Below are 20,416 nucleotides of genomic sequence, written 5' to 3'. Positions count from 1 at the left end.
TTTACTTATTTTTTGAAGTGTGTGTGTGTGTGTGTGTGTGTGTGTGTGTGTGAGAGAGAGAGAGAGAGAGAGAGAGAAAGTGTGTGTGTGTGTGTGTGTGTGTGTGTGTGTGTGTCTATCTCCTTCAATTCTGCTCTGATCTTAGTTATTTCTTGTCTTCTGCTAGCTTTTGCATTTGTTTTCTCTTGCTTCTCTAGTTCCTTTAATTGTGATGTTAGGGTGTCGATTTTCGATCTTTCCTCTTTTCCCTTGTGGGCATTTAGTGCTATGAATTTCCCTCTAAACACTGCTTTAGCTGTGTCCCAGAGATTCTGGTACATTGTGTCTTTGTTCTCATTGGTTTCAAAGAACTTCTTGATTTCTGTCTTCATTTTTCGATTTACCCAGTAGTCATTCAGGAGCAGGTTGTTCAGTTTCCATGTAATTGTGTGGTTTTGAGTGAGTTTCTTAATCCTGAATTCTAATTTGATTGCACTGTGGTCTGAGAGACTGTTGGTTATGATTTCCATTCTTTTGCATTTGCTGAGGAGTGTTTTCCTTCCAATTATGTGGTTAATTTTAGAATAAAGTGTGATGTGGTGCTGGGAAGAATGTATATTCTGTTGATTTGGGGTGGAGAGTTCTGTAGCTGTCTATTAGATCCACTTGGTCCAGAGCTGAATTTAAGTCCTGAATATCCTTGTTAATTTTCGGTCTTGTTCATCTGTCTAATATTGATAGTGGGATGTTAAATTCTCCCGCTATTATTGCGTGGGAGTCTAAGTCTCTTTGTAGCAGTCTAAGAACTTGCTTTATGAATCTGGGTGCTCTTGTGTTGGGTACATATATATTTAGGATAGTTAGCTCTTCTTGTTGCGTTGACCTTTACCACTGTGTGATGCCCTTCTTCGTCTTTTTTGATACTTGTTGGTTTAAAGTCTGTTTTATCAGAGACTAGGATTGCAACTCCTGCTTTTTATTTGCTTGGTAAATATTCCTCCATCCCTTTATTTTGAGCCTATGTAAATACAGCACACCAATGGGTCTTGAATTTTTATCCAATTTGCCAGTCTGTGTCTTTTTATTGGGGCATTTAGTCCATTTACATTTAAGGTTAATATTGTTATGTGTGAATTTGATCTTGTCATTATGATGCTAGCTGGTTATTTTGGCCATTAGTTGATGCAGTTTCCTCATAGTGTGATGGTCTTTTCAATTTGGTTTGTTTTTGCAGTAGCTGGTACCAGTAGTTCCTTTACATTTTAGTGCTTCCTTTAGGAGCACGAAACGCAGGCCTGGTGGTGACAAAATCTCTCAACATTTACTTGTCTGTAAAGAATTTTATTTTTCCTTCACTTATGAAGCTTAGTTTGGCTGGATATGAAATTTGGGGTTGAAAATTCTTTTCTTTAAGAATGCTGAATATTGGCCCCCACTCTCTTCTGGCTTGTAGGGTTTCTGCTGAAAGATCTGCTGTTAGTCTGATGGGCTTCCCTTTGTGGGTAACCCGACCTTTCTCTCTGGCTTCCCTTAACATTTTTTCCTTCATTTCAACCTTGGTAAATCTGAGGATTATGTGTCTTGGGGTTGCTCTTCTCAAGGAATATCTTTGCGGTGTTCTCTGTATTTCCTGAATGTGAATGTTGGCCTGTCTTGCTAGGCTGGGGAAATTCTCTTGGATAATGTCCTGAAGAGTGTTTTCCAACTTGGTTCCATTCTCCCTGTCACTTTCAGGTACATCAATCAAACATAGGTTTGGCTGTTTTATATAGTTCCATATTTCTTGGAGGCTTTGTTCATTCCTTTTTTCTCTAATCTTGTCTTCATGCTTTATTTTATTATGTAGATCTTCAGTCTCTGATATCCTTTCTTCTGCTTGATCAACTTGGCTATTGATATGTGTGTATGCTTCACGAAGTTCTGGTGCTGTGTTTTTCAGCTCCATCAGGTCATTTATGTTCTTCTCTACACTGGTTATTCTAGTTAGCAATTCCTCTAACCTTTTTTCAAGGTTCTTAGCTTCCTTGTATTGAGTTGGAACATGCTCCTTTAGCTCAGAGGGGTTTGTTATTATCCACCTTCTGACACCTATTTTTGTCAGTTCATCAAACTCATTCTCGATCCAGTTTTATTCCCTTGCTGGTAAGGAGTTGTGATCCTTTGGAGGAGAAGAAGTGTTCTGGTTTTTGGAATTTTCAGCCTTTTTGAGCTGGTTTCTCCCCATCTTTGTGGATTTATCTACCTTTGGTCTTTGATGCTGGTGACCTTTGGATGGGTTTTCTGAGTGGATATTCTTTTTGTTGACATTGATGATATTCCTTTCTGTTTGTTAGTTCTCCTTCTAACAGGCCCCTCTGCTGCAGGTCTGCTAGAGTTTGCTGGAGGTCCACTTCAGACCCCGTTTGCCTGGGTATCACCAGGGGAGGCTGCAGAACAGCAACGATTGCTGCCTGTTCCTTCCTCTGGAAGCTTTGTCCCAGAAGGGCACCCATTAGATGCCAGCCAGAGCTCTCATGTATGAGGTGTCTGTCCGCCCCTGCTGGGAGGTCTCTCCCAGTCAGGACACATGGGGGTCAGGGACTCATTTGAGGAGGCAGTCTGACTCTTAGTAGAGCTCAAGTGCTATGCTGGGAGATCTACTGGACAGAGTTGGCAGACAGGGATATTTAAGTCTGCTGAAGCTGTGCCCACAGCCGCCCCTTCCCCCATGTGCTCTGTCTCAGGGTGATGGGAATTTTATCTATAAGCCCCTGACTGGGGCTGCTACCTTTTTTGTCAGAGATACTCTGCCCAGAGAGGAGGAGTCTAGAGAGGAAGTCTGGCTACAGCAACTTAGCTGAGCTGGGGAGGGCTCTGCCCAGCTGGAACTTCCCTACCTATGGCTTTGTTTGCACCATGAGGGGAAAACCACCTACTCAAGCCTCAGTAATGGCAGACACCCCTCCCCCCACCAAGCTCAACCATCCCAGGTCAACTTCAGACTGCTGTGCTGGCAGTGAGAATTTCAAGCCAGTGGATCTTAGCTTGCTGGGCTCCATGGGCATGGAATCTGCTGAGCTAGACCACTTGGCTCCCTGGCTTCGGCCCCCTCTCCAGGGGAGTGAACGGTTCTGTCTCGCTGGCATTCCAGGCACCACTGGGCTATGAAAAAAAAGAAGGAGAAAACAACTCCTGTAGCTAGTTCTCTGTCTGCTCAAACGGCTGCCCAGTGTTGTGCTTGAAACCCAGGGCCCAGGTGGCATAGGCACCTTGGAATCTCCTGGTCTGCGGTTGCGAAGACCACGGGAAAAGCATAGTGTCTGGGCCGGGGTGCACCGTTCCTCACAGCACAGTCCCTCAAGCCTTCCCTTGGCTAGGGAAGGGAGCTCCCTGACACTTTGCACTTCATGGATGAGGTGACCCCTCCACCCGCCTGCTTTGGGTTGCCCTCTGTGGGCTGCACCCACTGTCTAACCAGTCCCAATGAGATGAACGGGTTACCTCAGGTGGAAATGCAGAAATCACCTGCCTTCTGCATTGATCTCACTGGGAGCTGCAGACTGGAGATGTTTCTATTTGGCCTTATTGCCAGGTCGATCTCACAATTTTTAAAACACAGTTCTAGAGATATGATTACTGATCAATAGAATGCATATTTTTCGGATTTAATGGCAACCACTAGCAGTGTGTGAAAATATCCCTTTAAAACGTTAAAAATTCTTAAGTTTCTTTATTAGCAACTGTTACTTTGAGATATTGAAATGTCATTAAAAGAACTAGAATTAGAGTCTGAAAATCTGAATTACAACTTGAGTTGTACCCACGATGCTGGCAGAGCTAACTTAAAAAATTAGTAATTTGTGCTTAGTCTCAGTTTTCTTAACCTTATATAAAGTTGTCAGGCTTAAATAAGGTAAAACTTTTCTTTTATTGAGAAAGTATTGTACTTAAGACCCTTTTGCATATTATCTCAACCCACAGAACAACCATGAGATATTTTAATCTTTCCTTTACAAATATGGTTTCTGATGCCCTGTGCAGTTGAATAACTTTTGAGTAATCCCCGGTGCTTTTCTGTCCCCTGAAGCCCATGATCTTAAAACACTCTAAAAGAGGCAGGGGGTGGTGGCTCAAGCCTGTAATCCCAGCACTTTGGGAGGCCGAGGCGGGTGGATCACGAGGTCAAGAGATTGAGACCATCCTGGTCAACATGGTGAAACCCCGTCTCTACTAAAAATACAAAAAATTAGCTGGGCATGGTGGCGCGTGCCTGTAATCCCAGCTATTCAGGAGACTGAGGCAGGAGAATTTCCTGAACCCAGGAGGCAGAGGTTGCGGTGAGCCGAGATCGCGCCATAGCACTCCAGCCTGGATAACAAGAGTGAAACTCTGCCTCAAAAAAAACAAACAAACAAACAAAAACAAAACAAACAAACAAAAAAAACAACAAAAACACTCTAAAAGAGTATGAGTCTAATTTTATTACTATCTGCTATGAAGGTTTTGCTAATTTTTCCTATTGTGACTGCCATTTCCAGGATAAGACCACTGGAGGGCAGCAGACAACGTTGTAACGTTTTATACCACTCAGGACAGAAAACAGAATGGAGGAGGGGGTGGGAATGGCCGCGGTTGGGTGAGGGTGCGGAGTGGAGTGGGGAGAGAAAAAGAGAATGGGGCAAGGAGCAGGAGAAGAAGGCGGGCAGAGGAGGGAGGGAGGAGAGGAGGGAGGGAGGGAGAGAGAGAGAGAGAGAGAGAGAGAGAGAGAGAATTGGAGTGGGGTAGGGAAACGCCCAAGGTCTGTGAACATATTTGAATTAAAATGAAACAAAAAGTTTTCAGTCAATAAAAAGTTATCTTTGCTTTGAGGACTATCTTATTAAGATTCTCACGTAACAGTTTAATATTAGAGTTTGAAGTGCATTCAGTTATCATTTAATAATACCTGATTCTTCAGAATGCAGTCTATTTGTGCGTCTTGATGGGCTGGGATATAATTTTGAAATAGCACAGACCTGTGTTGAAATTTTACCTCCATTACTTCCTCTCTTTGTGGGTTTGAACAAGTGACATTAATTCTCGGTTTCATTTTCTTCATATGTAAAAGTCGAGGTAGTAACACTAGTCTTGCAGGGCTCTGTTCACGATGAAATGGAACACCAGCTACTCATCCGGTGTCCAGCACAGTGAAAGTTAATTTTTATTTTTTTAAGCAGCTGTTTAAGAAGAGGTTTTGCTAATTTTCCAGATCTACTTTCCAGAATAAATTCTAGACATTCCAGACTAATTTTCTAAAGCTTCTTTCAGAGAATGGGTTGCAGTACTCACTATAGGGGCCTTGCCCAGGGAGGAAATTTATCTTCTGCTGCCAGCCTTAAGGTTTGGCAATGAACTTTAGTAGTTCCTGTTTGGATCTTGCTGAACTTCTTCAGATCTGTGTCTAAATTTAATAGGAGTGTTTTATTGCCAGAAGTCCTTGTTATCCACAGGAAAGTTGTTTGGTTGTGACCCCATTATTTGGTAGGCAGAATGGGTTTGTTATCTATGTTTTAACCTATCAGTTTCTCCTTAATTCTTAACACTCTTACAGAAGTGAGCAAAGCTCCCTCAGTTATTTCACATTTTTGTAACTTTTTACTTAGATAACATTTTGTGCTTACACAAAAGTGAAAGATTAGAAGGAATTCTGATACGCTATCCACATTTATCAGTTGTTAATATTTTACCCCAATGGCTCTATCATTCTCTCTTTGTCTAAACAACATGCTCGAGAATAAGTTGCAGACATCTGCTGTTTTACCCTTAAATACCTCAACATTTATTTTATAAAAACAAGGACATTCTGTTTTATAACCACAGTTAACTACAAATATCATTTATATAATATCATTAATCCATAGTTCATATTCAAAGGTATTAACTGTTCCTATAATGTCCTTTATGGCTCTTCCCAGGATCACAATTTGCACTTAGCTGTGTTGGAATTTTACCTCCATCACAGTCTCTGTAGTCTCTTTAAGCTGCAGTACTTCCTCAGTGTTTATTTTGCCTTTTGACCTTGACACGTTTGAAAAGCATTGGTCAGTTATTTGTGGAATGTTTGTCAATTGGGGCTTGCACATTATTTCCTGGTAATTAGATTCAGATTGTGCAGTTCTGGCAGGGAAATCACAGGGTGATGTTGTACCATTCTCAGGAGACATTTGGACCTATTGTTTCGATACATTTTGCAATAACAGTTATTAAAGCAATTGCTTTATTATAGTATCTGGTTGCTTGGTTATATATTGATCATCAGATCATGTTATTTACCCTTTCTTTTTCTCACTTTTTTCTTTAAAAGCATAGGATCTTAGTGTCAGGAAAGAGCTTTGTTTTCCTTATCTTCCCCCTGCCCCCACTCCTCTGTGAATCTCCTCCTCAGCAATGCTGTTAGAGCAGCTTCTGCTGCATGTGCCCTCACAACAGCTAGCTTACTATAAGTGTTTGTTGAATGAATGAGTGAATTAATAAATGCTTCAAAATTTCAGTAGCTAGGGTGCCATCCCTGAGAAGGCCATTTGTTCTGGGAGAGACAGAGCAGAATTCCTAGTGGTCCGTAAGAGGTTCTGAGGCCCAGGCCCACAGAAAAGACATTTGCCCAAGGACTGTGGCTGAGTCTGTCCACAATTCTGGGGACACAATAGGCAGCAGCAGCAGATCTGACATAACTCCAGGACCATCTCAACACTTGGATAGGGCAGAGTGATTGGGAATACCAGGTAAGTGAGTAGCCGTCGATTCACACATTTGAAAATGACATATTTGCTGAGCATGAGCTGTGCATGAGGCTCTGGGGATTCAGCCACATCCAACAAGATATGGTCCCAGCGTTCTCGGAACTTAGATCTGTCCATTTTGAAGGTCAGCTCATGGTAACAGGGGCCTAGCAGTTAGAAGGAGATTTTGGCAAAAAGCGCCATTTCCCAAAGGAAATTTTAAAAAAAGAGAGCACTAGTCACATATTCGATAGAGAATGGGGATTAGAAATGGGATGTTAATTTCCAAATCATAAATTTTTAGTGGAGAATAGAAGCTCTAAAATTTTCAAGGCATGGTGAGGACTGAGAGAACTGGAGGTTACTTAAATTTCTAGGGAGGAGCTGTGATCCCAGAGAAGTCTGGGATCAAGCTTTGCAATGAAAAGTGCAGTGACTGAGAGGACACAGCATCCAGTGCCAGGGCACTGGGCCCTGCTCCCGCTGAGGCCTGAGGGCATGTGGAGCTGCATGTGATGCAGTCTGCACACAGGGCAGGACTGAGCTTTTAGAGGTGGAATGAGTGGGCCCATCTATGGGAAGCAAGATGGCAGAAACGGGAGATTAAGCAAGGGAAGAGCAGCACGATGACATGAGCACCCCTGGAATCCTTTAGTGAACTTTCCTACATTTCTATTTTTTTTTAAATTTGTGTGTGTGTGTGTGTGTGTGTGTGTGTGTGTGTGTGTATGTGTGTGTGTGTGTGTGCATGTATGTGTGACAATATAGTTTTTAGGGGGGAAAGTACTGCTTCAAAATCTGAAGTTTTCTACTGCATTTGTTTCTCTATTTTCAGCATCTCCCCCGCTTTGCCATTTGTTTCGCTTGAGTCCCTGGCAGTTTCTCATGGATGCTGAGTTTGCTAAACAAAAGTTTCTCACCATCATCAGCAGCAATTCTCTGTGTTCCATGGATTAGTGGTTGTGAATTTAGTTCTGTACTTACGTTAGCTCCCAGACTTAATTTAAAATTAAGCTACCTCTCTTTTGGTATAATGGCTTTATATTCAATAATCTTTTGTTTATACATTTCTATTTTGTTCACTAAGAGACAATAAACTGAAGGCCCTTTTACTGGGTTTTTGTCTGCACCTGTGTAGTCAATCCTCTCCTTTTATTTCTACATGTCTCTGCTACACTGCACAGAGGGGTATAATTCAGGGAGGATGGACCTTGCTTTTCTCTGGATAAATCATGGGGAGTAAATGCTTTGTGTGGCTCAGTAATCTGCCTCTGGAAGCTTTTCTAACTTATTATCCCACCAAACATAATAGCTCTTGCCCCATTCCCTGTTTTCCTGGGATCACAAGCTACTCCTTAGAAATAAACTTAACTTCTAGCATCTTCTGTCCTGACTGTGTCTTGAACAATTTGTAGATTCTGTTCACTACTAGAAATTGATGGCCTTTCTCCTCCACCCAGCTATTGCCTCTTTGTGAAGGAAGGTACAGCCTGGCTTCACTGTCTGTTACTGTTTCTGGGGAGGTGGGAAGAGTGGGCCACCTTTTTATGGATAGAGTGGGTTCGAAATTTATACTATAGCTGTTTTCCTCTTAGGTTTCACAAGTATCTGACGTTAAATCTATTCTACCACTTTTAAGATTAATTTTCTTAAAAAAGCCTCTCATCTGTTCAAGAAATTAATATTATATTCATAAACATAAAATTGCTCATATTCTAGTAAAATTCATAACCCTGGCTTCATGCTAACAGAGATTTTGCTCCTCCTTTGTTCTGAGACATGTTACAATCTTCTTGCACTGATTAATAATGAATGGCACAAACATAAATCACATTTCTCTAATCACTACTTTTTTTTTCACTGACGCAAGATGAAAATGTTTCAGTCTACCTTACCCCCAAAATAATAACATATCAAATAACACTTACTACATCAGTTTCATTGAACCCAAATTCATTTGCTATTACTTAGAATGTTTCTGGGCTGCGGGAGCCAAATCTCTCTCATTGCTCTTTTCTAATATTTGAAGATGCCATTCTGTTCTTCCAAGTTTTCCCTTTCCAGACTCAACATTCTGACTCAACTTTTCCTCAGAGGGCACAGCTTCCAGACTATCATCCTGGCCATCTTTCTAAATTCCAGTAAGTCGATGACCCTTGCAAAATGCAGCAACAAGAGACTCCACATGTGTCTAATCTGTGGGACTAAAGGCTCCCTTTGTTCTGCACACTTTTCTTCCACTGATGTTATTGTAACCTAAGGCAAAACAGCTTTTTTTTGCGGGCAATTATGTCATACTTTGACTCACTGAATTTGTACCTGTTAGTAATCGTCAGTCATTACCATATGAACTTCTATTAGTAAGTCACCAATTCTGTGCACCTGTAAAGTTAGATTTATCAGGCCCAGTTTTAGAACCTTACATTTATGCATAGTAAGCCTCTTTATTTTACCCTGTCAAGTACTTCATGAGTCTTCATATGAAGTATATTAGCAATAACTCTTTAAATTTCATGAAAGAAAATCAGAATATGTTCTTTTTATATCTTCATTCCAAATCTTAAAATATTAAAATTAGCACAGGACTAAGTAGAGATTGCTGGCCATGACAATAAGAATTTTCTTTTAGGTTGAAAATGATGCTATGGATCAACCAGTTCTGCTTAACCAGGTTTGAACACATGATTCTGCTGATGTCTTAATTAGGAAATTCAGCTTGCCATTTGAATTCTAAAGACATTTTTGGTTAAGCATGCGTAATTAAAAAATATTTGTATGCCCTCAGGTAGTCAAGCATTCTTCTTTCGCTCATAATGCACATCTTAGTCATGTATATTCTCTGCCTGGATTTTGTAGGCATTTTAGTTTGCCATCCCGATCTGAATCATTCTATTTAGGATACAGGAAACTGTAAAGCATGTCATCCCTACCCTATAAATGAGAAGAAGAGCTATATAATTTATAAAGCCACAAATTTTCTTGAATCTGTGAAAAAGCCGAGGTCACAAGTCAACCAGGTTAACTGAATTTCAAAGGGCAACTGGCCATCTGAGGAGAGACAGGGCACATGAATTGCTACTTCTTTGTGGACATAAAGGAGAAAGAGGCAGCTGTCTTAAGAGTGGGTAAAAAAATAAGTAGCCACATTTTAACAAATTCTTAAAGGTCCAGCGTAAGCTAGTGAGACAGTTCAGAACCTTCTAGAGATCTAGACTGAAGAAGAAGACACTGTTTCTCCAACCCTTTTCTATGAGCCTCCCTGGGTAATTCACAAGAAAGATTGGAGAGATTCCTTCTCGTAGATGAAAGCTGTGACAAAGCCTTCGCTGTTCTGTCTGGCTCTGCTGTCATTTGAAGCAAAAGCCATGTGCCCTGGCGGAGGGCACAGAGCACTTGTCTGGTTCAGGAACCTGCAATTTTACAAAGCAAAGAGGTCAGCTGCCACCAGGGCAGAGTAGAAACTCCATGCAAGACCTTTCTTAGACGCAAGGTGGAGTTTGCTAGTAGGATGAGAAGGGAAGATGGAGGAGGGAGAGGAGTGCTGAGAAAGCCTTATCCCAAGGCCCAGGAACAGGAGTTCTTCCTTAGCTTGAGGCTATTCCAGGGCACCTCCTTCTGCTGCCTTACAGCAAGCCTGACAGCAAGTAACCAGCAAGCAACACTAGACTACTGCAGAGGGAGGTGCACGCCTGTGGAGAGGCATGCCGGGCCTGCTGCAAGCTGAATGCAGAGCAGAAACAGAGAAGAGCTCTCAGGTGTCTCAGACTCCACTATAGACACAAGGCAAAAGCAGCCCACAGCTGGAGAATTTTGAAGTTGTGGTGCACTGAAGGTAACTAGAGCCAAACAAAACCCAAACCCAGCTCAGCTACTGACTAGATTGATTCAACTCCCATACTAATTACCTGAAAGAAGCAATGTGTCTATTTCAGGGTATAGATACCACCTACCTCAGTCTTTATTGTTTTTCTATGCACATCATGCAACATTCAATAAAAAATTATGGGCTGGGAGTTATAGTTCATGCCTGTAATGCCAGCACTTTAGGGGGCTGAGACAGGAGGATCACTTGAGGTCAGGAGTTTGAGATCAGCCTGGACAACATAGTGAGACTCCATCTTTGCAATAAAATTGAAAATTAACCAGCCATGATGGTGTACACCTGTGGTCCCAGCTACTTGAGAGGCCAAGACAGGAGGATCCCTTGAGCACAAGAGGTCAAGGCTGCAGTGAGTTATGATCACATCACTGCACTCCAACCTGAGTGACAGAGTAAGACTCTATCTCAAAAAAAAAAAATTATTACACTCACATAAAAATAAAAGGACAAAGAATCCATTGTCAAGAGATAAAGAAATTCACAGAACTATACTTACTTAGAGATGATCCAGACTGGACACATTAGACAGGTACTTTAAAATGACTACGATTGATGGGTTAAAGTCATTATGACAGTTTGTCAAATGATTTCCTAAAATTGAGACTTAACATGTCCTAATTTTCCTAAAGCAGTTGACATTTTAAGAATCGGTATCCCTAGTTGCCATTTTTTTTAACTTCTTGGAATATACTTTATTAGAAACTGGTCTATAATATTCATTAACTTAAATTTCTTCATGCTAATCATCGTGTTTGCTTAATTCTCCAGGTAACACAAACAAAAGATTCAGATCAGAACTTCTTCTTCCTTCTTCCTCCTTCTCTTCCTTCTTCTTTCTTCTTCTTCCTCTTCTTCTTCTTTCTTTCTTTCTTTCTTTTTTTTTTTTTGCAGGTAGGGTATTGCTTTGTTGCCCAGAATGGAGTGCAGAGATGTGATCATAGCTCACTGCAGCCTCAAGTAATCTCCTCAGCTCAGCCTCCCAAGTTGCTGGGACTACAGGCACATGCCCCTATGCCTGATTGATTTTTAAATTTGTTGTAGAGGTGGAGTCTCACTCTGTTGCCCAGACTGGTCTTGAGCTCCTGAGCTCAAGTGATTCTCCCATCCCAGTCTCCCCAAACTACTGGAATTACAGGCGTGAGCCATTGCATCCAGGTCTTCAGACTCCAGTCAATGATGATTTGCTTGACGCTATAGTTAGCTGTAGGTGATTTTCCAGAACAGCAATACTAATCAAAGCTAATATTTACTGCTATTAATATTTACATTATAATAATGTGCTGAATACTGTACATGTTTTATCTCATTCAGTTCCCAACCACCCTTTTTATAATGATACAATAATTACTTGAAGTGGTGATGAACTGAGGATGAAAGTAACTAAAATAACTTTCAGCCTTCTTACCCTGTCTCTGTTGTCCTTTGTTTTCCATATCCCGTTGGGGTGAGGTGAGTGGGGGGCTGTTTGTCCCTTTTGTCCTCACTCAGCGTTGATGAGTCCACAGGCCCTGAAATTTATTTTCCGGAAGTGGTGGTACGAGCCTGTTTCTTTTCTTGCTGGCCAACTTTTCTGTTTGGTTCTTGTTCGTATAAACTGTAGGACCCAGTGGCTCTTTTCTGATTGAGTTTACTTTTCTAAATTTGACAGCTCAAGTTATAGACACTCATGTGCAGGGTTTATGATTCTCTGCTCCAGTCCAGATAAATTCCAGACATGGTTTTAGCATCTCTCGGCCAGCCCTATAGTCTTGATGCTTAATTCTCAATAAAATTATCTTTTTCAAGTCTCTGCATGATCAAAGGACACAGTTGTTTAGGAGATGGGCAGATTCAGGCTTCAATTCTGATTCCACTTTTTCTAGTCCAACTATTTTGGGCATATTATTTAACATTTCTAAGTCTCAGCTTACACTTTGGAAAATGGAGATAACATTATTCCTCTCAAATGGTCATTAGAACTGAATGAACAAAGTTTGTAAAGTGTTTAGGACAGTGTCTGTTACACAGGGAATGCTCACTAAATGGCGATTATTATTATTGTTTTTATTACTATGACTGTTATTCTTTAGAATGAGGTTGGCTAGACACAAATTGTTACACTCAGTGTTTTTAACCTTATAGGCTAATGAGTCAATCAGATCAGTCACAACCATCTAAATGCACAACAGTTTCCTGAGAGATGTCTCTCACTTTTCATATATCCATGTTTTCAGTTGTATTTAATTAGTCGAGTAGCTGCTTAGCAAAGACTTTGGGGAGTGGGATAGATGGGAAAGAGATTTAAGTATCAGATGAGAAGCCTTTAGGACTTATTTTCAATTTTAAATAAAAAAAATTTTTAAATGTGTAATTCTTTCTGGTTGTAACTTTTTTTGTTGTTGTTGTTGTTCAATTGTTTTTAGAGACAGGGTCTCTGTTGTCCAGGCTTGAGTGCAGCGGCATGATTGTAGCTAACTGTAGCCTCGAATTCTCCAGCAATCTTTCCTCAGCCTCCAGAGTAGCTGGGACAATAGACATGCACCATGCCCAGCTAGTTTTTCCATTATCTGGTAAAGATGGGGTCTTGCTGTGTTGCCTTAGCCTCCCAAAGTGCTGTGATTACAGGGATGAGCCCTGCACTGGGCTGCTTAACATTTTTTATTGCTCATTTTTCTTTTTCTGTTTAAGCAAGCATAGATATTATTAAGAATTTTTTTTTTATAGAAGAAAGTACCTATCAGATTTTTTTGTACGTTTCTCAAGTTGATGGTTTTTTGTGAATTCAATGTATGTTTAACATATTTAATTGTAAAAATGTTAATTGAGAAACAACATGTTATGGTTCAAATGTAGAGAACAGTTAGAATGATATTTTAGCTGAAATATAATGTAAGTTTTCTGGACCTGGTGTAGTTTCATTGCATCACTTATATCTTTTTATTTCCTTAACTAAAAAAATATGCCTTTAGATGTTTCAGACTGGAAGATCTTTGGGTAAAACTTTAATTACTGTCAAGGAAAACATAATTTTCTGGCCAACTGACTATAACCACATGGTTCTACAGTCATGCAAGGTGCGTACAAAAGCAGAACTGTACTGTATTATTGAGAAAGGAAAGTTTTGGTCAAGGTGCTCCTTCTGGATCTTGACCATAGTTACATAAACATTGAAATTTTGTGACTAATGGCCAGGAAAACAGCATTGCTTACATATTGGCCTAGAGAAACAGTCTACTATAATTCTGTCAATAATCTGAATTGCAAGTTTCCAGAGCCAGCAGGGGCAAAAGAGCTGGGCAACTAAGCACATGATCTTCTCTACTTGTTCACTTATGCCTGACGTCTCCTGAACCAAATAGGGGCTAGGCTTTCTGAGTATAGCTAGAGAGGAATCTTACAAGGCAATTATCTACAGAAAAAGTCACACATGGCCTTTGACATATCAGGGTACACATGACTGATTGCAGATTGCTCCCAACGGAGATTTTTTACTGGGGTATAAATCAAAGGGGCTGGTACAAGGTTACTTTATACTTGCAAGTAATGGGTGGTGGTGAAAGGAAAGGCAAAAAAAAAAAAAAAAAAAAAGGGAAATGAGAGACACTAGAAAAACAAACCTATTTTAGTATTTTACTTTCAATTACTTCTTTGTATGATGAAGAGTTTCCCATCCTCACATTTAGTTTAAAAGTGTTGGATTTTTAGAAAATATAGAGATACAGGAATTAATATATTTTTTCACATTTCTGTGTATTACATATAAGAAATGTCTATTTTAAAGACTGGTGTTAGAAGTTAAAACAAAAAAAAAAGGAAGTGATTTATGTTCTGCTAACAAGTGGTTGATGTGTATATTTTTGTAAGTTCTATATCAAGAAGTATGTAATAGCATAGATAAAAATATCTAACCTAGCTGCAGAACTCTTTTTATACATATTTTCTTCTTTCATATACTAAGTATATACTTAGCAGTTTAAAAATTCTCATTATTCAATTCAATCTTCATAGTAACCTAAAAAGTAGTTTATTCTAGACAATATTTGCCCCATTTTCCATGTAAGGAAATTGAGGGCAATGCATGATCACAGCTCACTGCAACTTCCTTCTCCCAGTCTCAAACAATCCCCCCACCTCAGCCTCCTGAGTAGCTGGGAAAACAGGCATGTGCCACCATGTCCAGCTAATTTTTGTATTTTGTTGTAGAGACAGGTTTTCACCATGTTGCCCAGACTGATCTCAAACACCTGGGCTCAAGCAATCTTCCTGCCTCAGCGTCTCCAAGTCCTGGGATTACAGGTGAGAGCTGCACCTGGCCAGTGAAGTGACTTTGTTAAGAAACACATAACTAGTATGTGTTAGACTATGTGTAAGACTCACATCTACTTTCTAGTGTCTTTAAGCCAAGTTTCTTTTTCCTTTTTTTAAATTTAAAATTTTTATATTAAGTTCAGGGGTACCTGTGCAGCATGTGCAGGTTTGTTACATAGGTAAATGTGTGTCATGGTGGTTTGCTGCACAAATCATCCCATCACCCAGGTATTAAGCTCAGCATCCATTACGTATTCTTCCTGATCCTCTCCCTCTTTCCATCCCCTGCCCTTTGACAGGTTCTATTGTGTGTTGTTCCCCCCATGGGTCCATGTATTCTCATTTTTTAGCTCCCACTTAAAAGTGAGAACATGCGGTATTTGGTTTTCTGTTCCTGTGTTAGTTTGCTAAGGATAAAGGCCTCCAATTCCATGCATGATATTCAAAAGACATGATCTCATTCCTTTTTCATGGCTGCATAGTATTCCACAATGCATATGTGCTACATCCAGTCTATCATTGATGAGCATTTAGGTTAATTCCATGTTTTTGCTGTTGTAAATAGTGCTGCAATGAACATATGCATGCAAATGTCTTTATAGCAGAATGATTTATATTCCTTTGGGACTACACCTGATAACAGGATTGCTGGGTGAAATGGTATCTCTGCCTCTAGATCTTTAAGGAATCACCATGATGTCTTCTACAATGGTTGAACTATTTATTATTATTATTATTATTATTATTTGGAGAGAGAATCTTGCTTTGTTGCCTAGGCTGGAGTTCAGTGACACGATCTGTGCTCACGGCAACCTCTGCCTCCCCAGTTCAAGGGATTCTTGTGCCTCACTGGGCACCACCAAGACTAGCTAATTTTTGTATTTTTATTAGAGATGGGGTTTAGCCATCTTGGCCAGGCTGGTCTCTAACTCCTAACCTCAGATGATCTGCCCGCCTTTGCCTCCCAAAGTGCTGGGATTGCAGGCGTGAGCCACTGTGCCCAGCCTGGTTGAATTAATTTACACTCCCATCAACTATGTAAGAGCATTCCTTTTTCTCCACAACCTTGCCAGCATCTGTTGCTTTTTGACTTTTCAGTAACAGCTAGTCTGACTGGTGTAAATGATGTCTCATTGTGGTTTTGACTTGAGTTTTTTCTATTGATCAGTGATGTTGAGCTTTTTTTTTTTTTTTTTTTTTTTTTTTCAAATTTCCTGGCCACATGTATATCGTTCTTTGAGATGTGTCTGTTCATGTCCTTTGCCCACTTTTTAATGGGGTTGTTTGTCTTTTTCTTGTAAGTTTGTTTAAGTTCCTTATAGGTACTGGATATTAGGCCTTTGTCAGATGGATAGATTGCAAAAATTTTTCCCCATCCTGTAAGGTTGTCTGTTTACTCTGTTGATAGTTTCTTTTGCTGTGCAGAAGCTCTTAAGTTAAATTAGATCCCATTTTCAATTTTTGCTTATGTTCCAATAGCTTTTGGCATCTTCATCATGAAATCTTTGCCCATGTCTTTGTCCTGAATGGACAAAGGGTTTTCTTCTAGGGTTTTTATAGTTTTGGGTTTTACATTTAAGTTGAATCCATCTTGAGTTGATTTTTGATATGGTGTAAGGAAGGGGTTCAGTTTCAATTTTCTGCATATAGCTAGCCAGTTCTTCCAGCACCACTTATTAAATAGGGTATCCTTTCCCCTGCTTGCTTTTGTCAGGTTTGCCAAAGATCAGATGGTTGTAGTAGGTGTGTGGTCCTATTTCTGGGCTTGCTATTCTTTTCCACTGGTTTCTGTGTTTGTTCTTGTACCAGAACCATGCTGTTTTGGTTACTGTAACCCTGTAGTATAGTTTAAAGTCAGGTAGTGTGATGCCTCCAGTCTTGTTTTTTTACTTATTGCCTTGGCTATTCAAGCTCTTTTTTGGTTCCATATGACTTTTAAAATAGTTTTCTTCTAATTCTTAGAAGACTGTCAGTGGTAGTTTAATGGAAATAGCATTGAATCTATAAATGGTTTGGGGCACTTTGGCCATTTTCATGCTATTGATTCTTCCCATCTGTCAGCCTGGAATATTTTTCCATTTGTGTCATCTCTGATTTCTTCGAGAAGTGGTTTGTAGTTATCCTTGAAGAAGTCCTTCACTTCTCTTTTTTAGTTGTATTTCTAGGTATTTTGTTCATTTTGTGGCAATTGTGAATGGAGTTCATTCATGATTTGGCTCTCATCTTACCTGTTGTTGGTGTTTAGAAATTTGCACATTGATTTTGTATCCTGAGACTTTGCTGAAGTTGCTTATTAGCTTTAAAAGCTTTTAGGGTGAGACAATAGGGTTTTCTAGATGTAGGATCATGCCATCTACACAAAAAGATAGTTTGACTTCCTCTCTTGCTGTTTAAATACCTTTATTTCTTTCTCTTACCTGATTTCCCTGTCCAGAAATTCCAATACTGTTTTGAATAGGAGTGATGACAGAGGGCAAACTTATGCCAGTTCTCAAAGGGAATGCTTCCAAATGCTTCCAGCTTTTGCCCATTCCCATATGATATTGGCTGTGGATTTGTCATATATGGCTCTTATTATTTTGAGGTATGTTCCTTCAATACCTACTTTATTTAGAGTTTTTAACATGAAAGGATGTTGAATTTTATTGAAGGCTTTTTTTTTTTTTTTTTTTTTTGCATCTATTGACATGATCATGTGATTTTTGTCTTTGGCTCTGTTTATGTGATGAATCACATTTATTGATTTGCATATGTTGAACCAGGCTTGCATCTCATGGATAAAGCCTACTTGATTGTGGTAGATAAGCTTTTTGATGTGCTGCTGAATTTGGTTTGCCAGTATTTTGTTGAGGATTTTTGCACTGACATTCATCAAGGATATTGGCCTAATTTTTTTTTTCTAACCTCTGCCACATTTTAGTATCACATTTTGGATGATGCTGGCCTCATAGAATGAGTTAGGAAGGAGTTTCTTCTTTTCAATTTTTTGTAATAGTTTTGATAGGAATGGTATCACTCTGCTTTGCACCTATAGTAGAATTTGGCTGTGAATCTTGTGGGTCCCAGGCTTTTGTTTGATTGGTAGACTATTTATTACTGCCTCAATTTCAGAACTCATTACTGATTTGTCAGGGTTTTGATTTCTTCCTGGTTCAGTCTTGGAAGGGTGTATGTGTCCAGGAATCTATTTCTTCTAGATATTCTAGTTTATGTGCGTAGAGGTGTTTATAGTATTCTCTGATAGTTTGTGTTTCTTTGGGGTCAGTGGTAGTAACCCTTTTATAATTTCTTATTGTATTTATTTGAATCTTTTCTATTTTCTTCTTTATTAGTCTAGTTAGAAGTCTATCTCTTTTATTAATTTTTTTCAAAAAAAAACCACCTGAATTCATTGATTTTTTGAGGGATTTTCATCTCTCTATCTCCTTCAGTTTCATTCTGATCTTGGTTACTTCTTGCCTTCTGCTAGCTTTGGGTTTGTTTGTTTTTGGTTCTCTAATTCTTTTAGTTTGTTAACTTGAGATCTTTAGAGCTTTTTAATGTAAGCATTTAATGCTATAAATTTCTCTCTTAACACTGCTTTAGCTGCATCCCATAAGTTCTGGTATGTTGTATCTTTGTTCTCATTAATTTCAAAGAACTTCTTGATTTCTGCCTGAATTTCATTATTTACCCAAAAGTCTTTTGGGAGTAGGTTGTTTAATTTCCATACAGTTCTATGGTTTCAAGTGAATTTCTTAATATTGAGTTCTAATTTCATTGCATTGTGGTTCAAGAGACTGTTATGATTGCAGTTCTTTTGAAATGGCTGAGGAGTGTTTTGCTTCTCATTATGTTATCAATTTCCGAGTAAGTTCCATATGGCACTGAGAAGAATGTATATTCTGTTGTTTTAGGTGGAGAGTTTCGTAGATATCTATCAGGTCCATTTGATCCAGAGTTGAGTTCAGGTCCTGAATATCTTTGTTAATTTTCTGTCTCAATGATGTGTCTAATATCGTCAGTGGGATGTTAAAGTCTCCCATTATTATTGAGTGGGAATCTATGTCTCTTTGAAGGTCTCTAAGGACTTACTTTATGAATCTGGGTGCTCCTGTCTTGAGTGCATATATGTTTAGGATAGTTAGCTCTTCTTGCTGAATTGAACCCTTTACCACTATATAATGCCCTTCTTTGTTGTCTTTTTTGAACTTTTCTGTTTGTTTGTTTGTTTTGTTTTGAGACACTGTCTCGCTCTGTCGCCCAGGCTGGAGTGCAGTGGCATGATCTCAGCTCACTATGGTCTTGAATCTCCTGGATTCTAGTGATTCTCCTGCCTCAGCCTTCTGAGTAGTTGGGGCTACAAGCACATACTAGCATCCCCAGGTAATTTTTATATTTTTAGTAGAAACAGAGATTTACCATGTTGGCCAGGCTGGTCTCAACCTCCTGGCCTCAAGTGATCCACCTACCATGGCCTCTTAAAGTGCTGGGATTACAGGCATGAGGCACCATGCTCAGCCCTGATCTTTGTTGGTTTAAAGTCTGCTTTGTTAGAAACCAGGATTGCAACTCTTGCTTTTTTTCTGTTTTCTGGCTTTCATTTTTTTGGTAAATTTTTCTCTATCCCTTTATTTTGAGCATATGTGTGTCTTTGCATGTGACATGAGTCTATTGAAGACAGCATACCAATTGATCTTGGTTCTTTATCCAGCTTGCCATTCTGTGTCTTTTAATTGGACATTTAGCCTGTTTACATTTAGTATTGTTATGTTTGATTCACACATAACATGATGCTATCTGGTTATTTTGCAGACTTGTTTACGTGTTTGCTTCATATTATCACTGGTCTGTGTACTTCAGTGAGTTTTTGTAGTGGCTGATAACAGTTTTTGTTTTCCACATTTAGTGCTTCCTTCAGGAGCTCTTGTAAGGTAGATCTGCTGGTAATAAATTCCCTCAGCATTTGCTTGTCTGAAAAGGATTTTATTTCTCCTTTGCTTATGAAGCTTAGTTTGGCCCGATGTGAAATTCTGGGTTCGAAATTCTTTTCTTTAAGAATGTTAAGTATTGGCCTCCAATCGCTTCTGGCTTGTAGAATTTCTACTGAGAGGTCCCCTGTTAGTCTGACGAGTTTCCTTTTGTTAGGTGACCTGGCCTTTCTTTCTGGCTGCCCTTAACATTTTTTTCTTTCATTTTGACCTTGGAGAATCTGATAATTATGTGCCTTGGGGATTATTTTGTAAAGTATCTAACTGGGGTTATCTGCACTTCTTGAATTTGAATGTTGGCCTGTCTACCAGATTGCAGAAGTTCTCTGTAATGATACCCTGAAGTATGTTTTCCAAATTGATTCCAACCTCTCTATCTCTTTACCCCAATCAGTCATAGATTTAGTCTCTTTACATAATCCCATAATGGAAGTTTTGTTCATTCCTTTTTATTCCTTTTTCTCTATTCTTGTCTGCCTGTCTTATTTCAGAAAGACAATCTTCAAGCTCTAAGATTCCTTCCTCTGCTTGGTCTCTTCTGTTATTAATACTTGGGATTGCAT

This window comes from Saimiri boliviensis, chromosome 7 (genome assembly GCF_048565385.1).
Source record: "Saimiri boliviensis isolate mSaiBol1 chromosome 7, mSaiBol1.pri, whole genome shotgun sequence".
NCBI classification, from domain to species: Eukaryota; Metazoa; Chordata; class Mammalia; order Primates; family Cebidae; genus Saimiri; species Saimiri boliviensis.
The sequence above is the reverse complement of the archived record's forward strand: the minus strand, read 5'-3'. Positions refer to the sequence as shown.